Raw genomic sequence first — 11,218 nt, 5'->3', positions numbered from 1 at the left:
TGAATAAGTCGTCCCAAGTTTGCAGACTCACCAATGGTTGCTTTAAATGCTTAGGATGTATGACATGTGGTTATATGTTGACGGGAATTTTTTTTATCACCCACAGTTGGGACAAAAATATGAGATAAGACACCATCTGACTTGTATCAGCACCTTTGTCGTATATCTTATCAAATGTCCTTGTGGACTTTGCTATGTAGGGAAGACCGTGCATTCCTTTAAGGAGCGCATGGCCCTACATAGGTCAGCTATCAGATCAGCAATCAGTGGGAGGGGGTCTGAACAACCTGTTGCCAGGCACTTTTTGGAAGCTAGGCACAATCTCTCTAGTTTAAAATATATGGTAATAGATCAAGCCTTAGATGATGGAAGGAGGGGTGACAGGAATAAAAGGCTACTAATGTTGGAATCTAAGTGGATTCATTACTTAGATACTGTCAGACCCAAAGGTCTGAATGATCAGCTGCATTATAGTATCTTTCATTAAATTGTAGCTTTGATGTAAATTAAGTTTAGAATAGGTACTATATATCCTAGTAGTATGTTTTGTAACATTAATGAGTAGTCAAATTTTGGGTATACTCTGATTGAATCTCCTTAACACAGGCACTGGTAGTTTTCTAATATGTATTTTGTATTTTGCATATTTTTCATGTTTTGTATGGTTTGTGTTTGTTTTATGTAATCACGTGGTGTTGTTTCATGTCTCCCTCGACAGACGTCGGGTCTCCTTGGTAACGATGACATCAGCGGTGTGCAGACACACTTCCGGCGTGACCGGAAGCTATGCACGCGGGACGGGACGCGGCCGAAGGGACCCGGCGCGAGTCTAGGGATGACAGCGGGTATTTAAGGTAAGAATATGCACCTATTTGGTTTATGTATGTGCAGCCTGACGACGGGCAATAAAGCCCGAAACGTTGCAGCAATGACCTTGTAATGATTATTTATTTCTAAGACCCACAGAAAAAAAAAAGGGATTTTCCCTCCAGCACACTGCAGCAAAATCAACAAAAATACTTGAATCCTGCATGGTAATAGAAATTCAGAGGTATTGGTTTACATACATTAGTTTGGGGTGAGCGTTTGGGCGTGGGGCCCCCGAAGTTTTTCTGGCTGGGCCTTTTTTCAGGGCATCACCACTTAATTCACATAGATATTTTTTTATCACCTTTCTATTTGTTTGTCTATTATTTATGTAATTTTAACCCCTTACCATTAACACTTATTGATTTATCTTTACACAACTATACTTTACACTTCACTTTCACCTTTTTTCCATTTTTCGTGTGATGCGCTGGGGATGGTCCTTGGCTGGATTCTTTTGGGGTTCCCTGCGTCTCGGACGTGAACCCCTTAATGTTAGGGACGCTGGTATAGAGGAGCCTTGACGTTGGCCCAGCGCTTATTCATATATTTGCAAATGTATGTAAACCAATACCTCTGAATTTCTATTATCATGTAGGATTCAAGTATTTTTGTTGATTTTGCTGCAGTGTGCTGGAGGGAAAATCCCTTTTTTTTTTCTGTAGCTCATTGTAAACCCACCCTTTACAAGCACCTGTGCAATGTCATTAAGTTGATGTGAGCGACCGACCACCATACTTTTTGTTTGCAGTTTTGTGAGGCATGAAAAGAGCCAGCATTGGGAGGATGTGTTGGTCTGAATAGTGCTATTAGGCGGTTTCTGTGGTACCTTCTAGGTGAGTCTGCTCTCAGCTTATACATGTACTGTTATTATGCAGTACATTAATTTGTAATTATATGACCCAGAGTGGGTGCTACTATTAGGTAGCAACAATTATTTTGGGGTGAGCGTTTGGGCGTGGGGCCCCCGAAGTTGTTCTGGCTGGGCCTTTTTTCAGGGCATCACCACTTAATTCACATAGATATTTTTTTATCACCTTTCTATTTGTTTGTCTATTATTTATGTAATTTTAACCCCTTACCATTAACACTTATTGATTTATCTTTACACAACTATACTTTACACTTCACTTTCACCTTTTTTCCATTTTTCATGTGATGCCCTGGGGATGGTCCTTGGCTGGAATTTTTTGGGGTACCTTACTTCTTGGACGTGAACCCCTTAATGTTAGGGACGCCAGTATAGAGGAGCCTTGACGATGGCCTGGCGCTTATTCATATATTTGCAAATGTATGTAACTAATACCTCTGAATCTCTATTATCATGTAGGATTGAAGTATTTTTTGTTGATTTTGCTGCAGTGTGCTGGGGGGCAAATCTATTTTTTTCTGTGTTCAGTGTAAACCCCGCCCTTTACAAGCACCTGTGCAATGTCATTAAGCTGATATGAGCGACCACCATACTTTTTGTTTAAAGTCTCAGATAAGCCATAAATATTATTTATTTGGTACGCACATTACTTTCTAGAGCACGTGCACAAATACCTATAATTTATCACACTATTAGGTGCATGCCCTTTCCACCCCTTTTTATATATATATATATATATATTATACTGTAAATACAGTGGGTAAAATAGGAATTGCACACGTCATTTCTCTCAGTAAATATATCTGTAATGGGACTATTGTAATGACAGGGCCGAAACTAGTGTTTTTGTCACCCGAAACAAGACAGTAATTTAGCGCCCCCCCCTGGTAATTCCCCCGCAGCAGTGCCCCCATAGTAATGCCCCTTCAGTAGTGCACCTATAGTAATGCCCGCTGAGGTAATGCCCCTGTACTAGTGGCCATATGGTAATGTTCCCATAGAAATGCCCCTGTAGAGCCCATATGGTAATGCCCCCATAGTAATGTCCCTGTAGTGACCAAATAGTAATGTCCCTGTAGTCCCCATATAGTAATGCCCTCTAGTAATGCCCCTGTAGTGCCCATTTAGTAATGCCCCTGTAGTGCCCCCTAGTAATGCCCCTGTAGAGCCTCCTGGTAATGCCCCTGTAGTGCCCATGTAGTAATACCCATAGTTATGCCCCTGTAGTGCCCATTTAGTAATGCCCCTGTAGTGCCCATGTACATCCCCCTGCTAATGCCTTTATAGAGCCCCCTGGTAATTCCCCTGTAGTGCCCCCTGGTAATGCCTTGTAGTGCCCCCTGATAATGCCCATGTAGAGCCCCCTAATAATGCCCCTGTAGTGCCCCCTGTTAATGCCCCCATAGTGCCCCCTGGTAATGCCCCCATAGTGCACCCTGGTAATGCCCCCGTAGTGCCCCCTGGTAATGCCCCTGTTGTGCTCCCTGGTAATGCTTCTGTAGTCCCCCTGGTAATGCCCCCGTAGTGCCGCTTACAAACACAAAAAAAAGAAATACTTACCTTAAACCCCGCTCCTGTGAACGCCGCCGTTGGGTCCGCCCGGCTGCTCCTCGGAACTATGGGAGAGACGTCATGACGTCTCTCCCATAGTGCCTGTGGGGAGAGCCGGAAGCTGGAGTTCAGGAGAGAACTCCAGCCTCAGGCTAGCACGGCGCTGCAGAGAAGGAGCCGGCGGGCACCCGCTGGTAATAACATCTCAGCGGGCGCCCTCCTTAGAGTCTCCCTGAGGCGCCGGGCGGGGGGTCACTAACGCCGGGTGCAGCGGCGCACCCAGTGCACGTGCACCTCCAGCCCCCCCTAGTTGCGGCCCTGGTAATGAAATGTTCACCAAATGTCAGCAACAACCCATGCAGTCCACACATGCAAAGAAATCAAACCATAGATGTCCATAAAATTAAGTTATGTGTAATAATGTGAAATGACACAGGTGCACCTTTTCTGATGGGCTGAGCATTCTGTGGCGTTGACAAAGGTCCCACATGAGATCAAAACATCGGACAGCCTGAATATTTTGACACTGGTGGTATGTAACAAATAAAAAGAACTGTTTACATTCTGAAATGGTGAGTGCCCTCTGAATTTTAATTTTTTTTGTATACAAATGAGTGTTGTGCTGTGCTTTTGTTGCTGGCGAGGGCATTAGGCCCTGCCAGGTTCTGGTAGTGAGGGAACTACCTGTGAAGTTAGTGCCCCGACAGGGCTAGGATTTATATTTATATTTTCTTTATGTTTCTGACATTGTACAATAAAGACTGGCGCCGACCAGCTTGTACTTGCAATTGCATCCAGACTGGTGTTCTGCTTCCCTGCTGCTGTGTGTGTGTGTAAGGAAGGAGTCCTCTACCCAGCAGAGGGACCCCCTAACCTAACTGTGTCACAATATGGTGGAGAATGCGGGCACCCACACACACTGAAGTTGCAGCAAGAGGAAAACTTTCCATTTAAAAATTAAAGGGACAGACACTCAATTTGTGAGTGTGGAAATAACACTGTGTCCTTGGAGTCCCATAGAGGAGGCATCAGCCAATGCTCAGAGAGGCAAGGTTCAGCTTCCAACCTACACCCCAGGACAAAATGGAGAACATTATTAAGGCCTTGCTTCAAGCTACAGCAGCTCAGCAGGAGACAAACAGAATTCAGCAGGAATCTAACAGACTTCAACAGGTCGCCATTGAGGAAACCCGCCAGGCCTTAGCGGAAAACCGCCAGGCCTTAGCGGAAAACAGCCAGGCCATAAAAGAGGTGGTACAGCACCTGGTCGCCCGGCCCAGAGATGTTAATACTGGTCCTCCCACCCCCACTCACTCCGTACGAGCCAGTCACTTCCTCCAAAAGATGACTTCGGTCGATGTAGTGGAGGAGGGAGTTTCTTCTGAGTCAGAGTTATTCCCTTTTTCTACTATCGTTGGTGAACTAGAGAATGCGGAACGTGACGGTGGCCCGCCAACTGATGTGCCTCCCATTGAGGTGGGAAGTGTTGTTGGGCCAGGTGATCGTCTGCCTGATTTAGAGGTCAGAAGAGAGGTCTTTGCCGTGGAGCAGTTGAATTACCCTACTTTGGTAAAAGCCAGGGAGAATGTAAAAGTAGTTGATGGTAAACCCGTAGACCCTGATAGTCCTTTGTCCTATCCCCACATGGCAATGTGTCAGGATTTGTTATATCAGGTGACTAAGAAGGGGGAAGATGTTGTGGAACAACTAATAGTTCCCAAAGCCTACAGAAGAACAGTGTTGGATCTGGCCCATGGTCATATTACGGCAGGCCATCTAGGGGTAGAGAAAACCACTGAGCAAATAATGCAGAGGTTTTTCTGGCCCAGGCTTCATAAAGAGGTATCTGACTTTTGCGCATCCTGCCCTGAGTGTCAGTATCATGCTCCCAGGCCACATTTTTAGGGTCCACTAGTTCCATTGCCTATCATAGAGGTGCCGTTTGAAAGAATAGCGATGGATTTGGTTGGACCCTTAATGAAGTCTGCAAGGGGACACCAGTATATTCTGGTCATAATGGATTACGCTACCAGGTACCCGGAAGCGATCCCGTTGCGCAATACGTCAACCAAGGCCATTGCCAGAGAGCTAGTTCATGTCTTTAGCAGGCTGGGTATACCTAAGGAGATACTAACTGACCAGGGTACACCGTTTATGTCCAAAGTCATGAAAGAGTTATGCCGCCTGTTCAAAATCGAACAGTTAAGAACTTCGGTTTATCACCCCCAAACCGATGGGCTGGTCGAGAGGTTTAACAAGACGTTAAAACACATGCTTAGGAAAGTGGTCGACAAGGATGGTAGGGATTGGGACTACTTATTGCCGTATTTATTGTTGGCCATAAGAGAAGTTCCCCAGTCCTCCACCAGGTTTTCACCCTTCGACTTGTTGTATGGGAGACACCCAAGGGGGTTACTAGACATTGCCAAAGAGACATGGGAGGGGCAGTCTAGTCCTTACAAAACGTTGATTGAGTATGTTTCTCAAATGCAGGAGAGAATTGCTGCGGTAGTGCCGATAGTGAGAGAGCACCTGGAACAGGCTCAACAGGCACAGCAGAGGGTATACAACCGCAATGCTCGGTTACGCAGCTTTGCTCCTGGGGACAGAGTGTTAGTATTGGTTCCCACTGTGGAAAATAAACTTTTGGCTAAATGGCAAGGGCCCTTTGAAATCTTAGAAAGAGTGGGGCAGGTCAATTACAAAGTTTACCAGCCGGGGAAAAGAAAGCCGGAACAGATATACCATATAAATCTGTTAAAGCCCTGGAAAGATAGAACGGTACTGTCGGCCGTCCGAGACCCTCCAGTAAGTCCAGGGCCCTTAGTTCCCGAAGTGACAGTGGCAAAAACCCTGTCGGCAATTGAACAACAAGAGGTCAAGGAGTTTCTGATTAGAAATAGGGTGCTGTTCTCTGACGTACCTGGGAAAACCTCGGTCATTAAACATGACATCATCACTGACCCAGGGGTTAAAGTTAATCTAAAGCCCTATAGGTTACCAGAAGCACAAAGAGAATCGGTGTCGAAAGAAATTAAAAATATGCTAGAGTTAGGGGTTATTGAAGAATCACATAGTGAATGGTCAAGTCCCATTGTGTTGATTCCAAAGCCCGATGGGAGTGTGCGTTTCTGCAATGACTTCCGAAAGTTGAACAGTGTTTCAAAATTCGATGCCTACCCAATGCCAAGAGTGGATGAACTGATTGAGAGACTAGGGACGGCAAGGTATTTAACCACTCTTGACCTAACCAAAGGGTATTGGCAAGTACCGTTAACCGAGAGCGCCAAACAAAAGACAGCTTTTTCAGCGCCAGAGGGCTTGTTTCAGTACAAGATGTTGCCCTTCGGGCTACATGGGGCACCTGCTACCTTCCAAAGAATGATGGACAGGATTCTAAGGCCCCATAGACGGTATGGCAGTCTCACTTACCCAGGGTACAAGCAGTGTTGAACTCCATCTATAAGGCCGGTTTGACAGCCAACCCAAAAAAGTGTTGTCTAGGCATGGAGGAAGTAAAATATCTGGGATACACCATTGGCAGAGGCCTGATAAAGCCTCAGCTCAATAAAGTTGATGCCATACAAAACTGGCCACGGCCTCTGAATAAGAAGCAGGTGATAGCCTTCTTGGGAATTACGGGGTACTACAGGAGGTTTATACCCAACTTTGCCACCATGGCAGTCCCACTGACTGACCTGACCAAAGGCAAACAAAAAGTCATGGTAGAATGGAGTCCTGAGGCAGAGAAAGATTTTCATAAGTTGAAAGTAGCATTGTGTTCCCAACCAGTCCTGATGACTCCTAATTTTGAAAGGGAATTCATACAAACCGATGCATCAGAAGTAGGTATAGGAGCGGTCCTGTCCCAGAACAAGGAGGGTGAGGAACACCCTATTTTCTATCTTAGCAGAAAGTTGAATGTACATGAGAGAAACTATGCCACAGTGGAGAAGGAGGCGTTGGCCATAAAGTGGGCGTTAGAGGCTCTCAGGTACTGCTTGGTCGGAAGAAAGTTCAAATTGATCACTGACCATGCCCCTCTGAAGTGGATGTCTGAAAATAAGGACAGTAATGCGAGAATTACAAGATGGTTCTTGGCGTTACAAACTTTTAAATTTTCAGTGGAACACAGGCCAGGAAGCCAGCTGGCCAATGCTGACGCGTTGTCACGCGTTCATTGTTTGGGGGCTTCAGTTGTTCCGCCCCACAGGTCGAAACAAGGGGGGGAATATGTCATAGGATCGCTGGTAAAGTGATCTGTGGCAGGTACATTTGTCCCAGATTCCTGTCTTTTGTGTTTTAAACCCCCAGGAGAAAGTCTGCAGTGTAGCAGGCTTGAGTTTCGGCTTTTTGAAAAGCCGGTTTGGGACCAGGGGGTTGTGGGTGAGAGGAGAGGGAGGGCTCCACCCACGGCCACTCCAGGTTTTGGTTCTCGCAGCCTGGTAACAGGATTGTTAGTTTTCCACCTGAGAGTGGCCAATATAAGCCTAGTTTGTTTAGGGCTGATGGTCTCACCTGGGAGAGCAGGCAGGGAATTTGCTCAGAGACACTTGGAAACCTAACCGTGAGTGTTGTGCTGTGCTTTTGTTGCTGGCGAGGGCATTAGGCCCTGCCAGGTTCTGGTAGTGAGGGAACTACCTGTGAAGTTAGTGCCCCGACAGGGCTAGGATTTATATTTATGTTTTCTTTATGTTTCTGACATTGTACAATAAAGACTGGCGCCGACCAGCTTGTACTTGCATCCAGACTGGTATGATGCTTCCCTGCTGCTGTGTGTGTGTGTAAGGAAGGAGTCCTCTACCCAGGAGAGGGACCCCCTAACCTAACTGTGTCACAATATATATATATATATATATATATATATATACATATACAGTATATGTATATATATATATATATATATATATATATATAATGACCGAGGTTTATTTTTTGATGGGATGTGGGATAGTTATATACAGAAATACGGAAACAGTCAGAGTACAACTTCTGAATAGTTTCTTAGTAAACTGAGCTTTTCTGATTTTGATACAAGGTACAGTAGTAAACCTTTTTTGCCAACATAATACAGTGTTTTGAGCGGTCAGTTGTACTTTAAGATGTATGAATCACAAATATTTTATCTACTTCTATGCTATGACAAGCTGATGTTTTGCAGACTGACATCAATGTATTTTTTTTGTTATTAAAAGTAAGTACATAACGGAATGGAGACCACAAGCTATGCAGACCACCATAAAACACAATGACAGATTTCTGCAGCAAGTGTCTATAAACAAAGGGATGTAAAAACAGTTCCTCATTTTTATAGTCTTGTCTGGTAAAGTAATATTATTGTGAGATGACAGGAAAGTATTCGTCTCAACAGGGTAAGTAAGAGTTCAGTAGACTTGTCTTTATGAATAAACATTTTACAAATAGCTTATTGAAATAGCCTATGGTGCACATTTGGCTTGAAATGTTTGATTTAATTTTTGTTTGAGTAGAGAAGCTCGTACTGGCCGCAAACTGCTTCTCGAACTGGTTTGTTGAATCAGTACGTAAATTTGTAGAAAGTTCTCAAAATGTAGATAGAGATAACGAAACAGCAAAATTCAAACAAGTTGATCAGATTTGACCATGCTCACGTCTGTTCGACTATGTTCTAGCTCATAGATTCTCAAACACGGGGCCTGATTCAGAGCCGGACGCTCTGACAGAGCGCTCGCTCTGAATCAGGGCCGGGCATTTTTTTTTTCAGAACGGCCTCCTGGCCGCTCGCATAGCTGTAGGTGACCACCCACAGCTATAGTGAGCGGCCATGATGATGGTCGCAATGGTCAAGACCATCGCGACCAACGGGCTTGCGACGAGACCCTTGTGGTAGGGTCTCGTGGCTGCAAGCCCCAGAGAGCTTTCGGCTCTAACAGAGCCAAAAGCTCTCCCACTGACATCACTTGTGATGTCAGTGGGGCCGGCTCCGTCTGGGCAACCACGCCCCCGGCACGCCCACCAAAGGGGGCGTGCTCTCACTCAACATCGACAGCACGCCCCCTTTGGTACGAGACCCGGAGCGACGGAGTGCCCGTCGCTATCCGGGTCTTGCGCATGCGCACGACGGAGCTGGCTCGGTCGTGCGCATGCGCACTGGCCTACCATCGATCCGGTTGCGAGCGCACAGCGCTTGCGACCGGGTCTGAATCAGGCCCACGGTCCTCAGGACCCCAAACAGAGCATATTTTCCAGGTCTCCTCACAGAATCACAAGTGAAATAATTATCTCCACCTGTGGATCTATTAAAATGTGTCAGTGAGTAATGACTACACCTGTGCATCTGCAAGGTAACCTGCAAAACGTGAACTGTGTGGGGTCCTGAGGACTGAGTTTGAGAACCACTGTTCTAGCTGATATAACTAGACGTCCAAGCTTAAATTGATACATTTTAGCAGTTTTCCTCATGCAAACAGCAGACCTTGGGGATTGGCGCACCTTGAACATCAAACCTGGAATGTTGAACAGCAGACATGAATGTGAATGATGAAGATGAAAGACAAACTTGAACATCACACTTTAATCTGTAAAATCCAACTGGAGTCACATCGGTTCAACATTTTTGAGCATTTCTATTCTAACAATGTCATTTACTTGTCATTATAAGGTGAAGCATCCAGTGAATTCTCATATTTAAAGGGATGGTATATGCAGAAGATACAAAATAAAAAACATTTTGAGATATATACCATCTAAATTACTATGTATACTTTTAAAATACAGTTTTGATTGAAAGTTTGAAGCAATGGTGAGAATTTTACAACCAAAAAATAGCAGACGTGCAGAAATGGGAAGCAGTCTGGAAGCCGACGGTCGAAATGCTGACCGCCGGCTTCCCAACTGTCTAATCCTGGCAGAGGTCTAATAACAAGCGTCGAAATCCCGACGCCTGTCTTTTTACCTACGCTGGGAGCCTGACGCCCGGCATACTGATCGAAAGTAAGCCGGGTGGCGGGCACGGACAGGGGGGTTAGCTTAGTGGCGCCCGGGGGGACTTATGGTTAGGCACCCCCCCGGGAGGGTTAGGCTAGGGAAAGAGGGGGTTATGGTTAGGCACCCCCGGTGGGAGGTTAGGGTTAGGCACCCCCCCCGGGAGATTTAGGTTTAGGCTGCGGGGAAGGGGGGTTTAGGCTTAGGTACTTACAGGGGGGATTAGGGTTAGGCACTTGGGGGGAGGTTAGGGTTAGGCACCCCTAAGGGAGGATTAGGGTTAGGAGGTGGGTTAGGTTAGTAAATAGATAAAATACTTACCTGTCGGGATCTTCACTGCCGGTCTTCCAGCGTCGGGATTAGAATCCCGCAGAAATTACCAGTGAATGAATGCACAAAGGGCTGATTTGGTGTTGTGCGCAAAACTGGTTTCCGTACAACACTGGTTGCGAGAGAGCTGCGCATGTCAGAATCTGTACTGCGCATGTGCAGGTCTCCCTCCGCGAGTTTGCTTGCTGTTCTCCCAAGGTGCTGCATGATTGACAGGCTGCGGCATTTGGGGGATGGGACATGGGTGGCGCCCCGGGACTGTTCTCTTTCAACACAGACTTCCAGGCCGCAGCTGAGCAGTTCTGCTGGTTGTTCTGAGTAAGCTGAGGTTCTACCATCAGGACGATCCGATTCTGCGCCTTAGGACGCAGTGGTCAGCTCAGCAATGCCAGCAGTGGGCGTTTACCGTTAGATGTCTCCTGCAGCATTAGCCATTTTTAGGTGCAGCAGCGATGCTCTTAATGTATAACTCCAAATCACCCCCAAAGCCAACAAATGTATATACAAGTCCAGTGACTGAATAATATGACTTACATTAATAAAACATAGTCAACAGATCTGATCTAAGATTGTGGGCCAGATGTACTAAGCACTGAAAAGTGATGAAGTGGAGAGTGATAAACTGCCAGTCACTCA

Source organism: Taudactylus pleione, unplaced genomic scaffold, assembly GCF_031769625.1.
Source record: "Taudactylus pleione unplaced genomic scaffold, aTauple2 ptg000652l, whole genome shotgun sequence".
In the NCBI taxonomy this organism is placed as follows: Eukaryota; Metazoa; Chordata; class Amphibia; order Anura; family Myobatrachidae; genus Taudactylus; species Taudactylus pleione.
The sequence above is the reverse complement of the archived record's forward strand: the minus strand, read 5'-3'. Positions refer to the sequence as shown.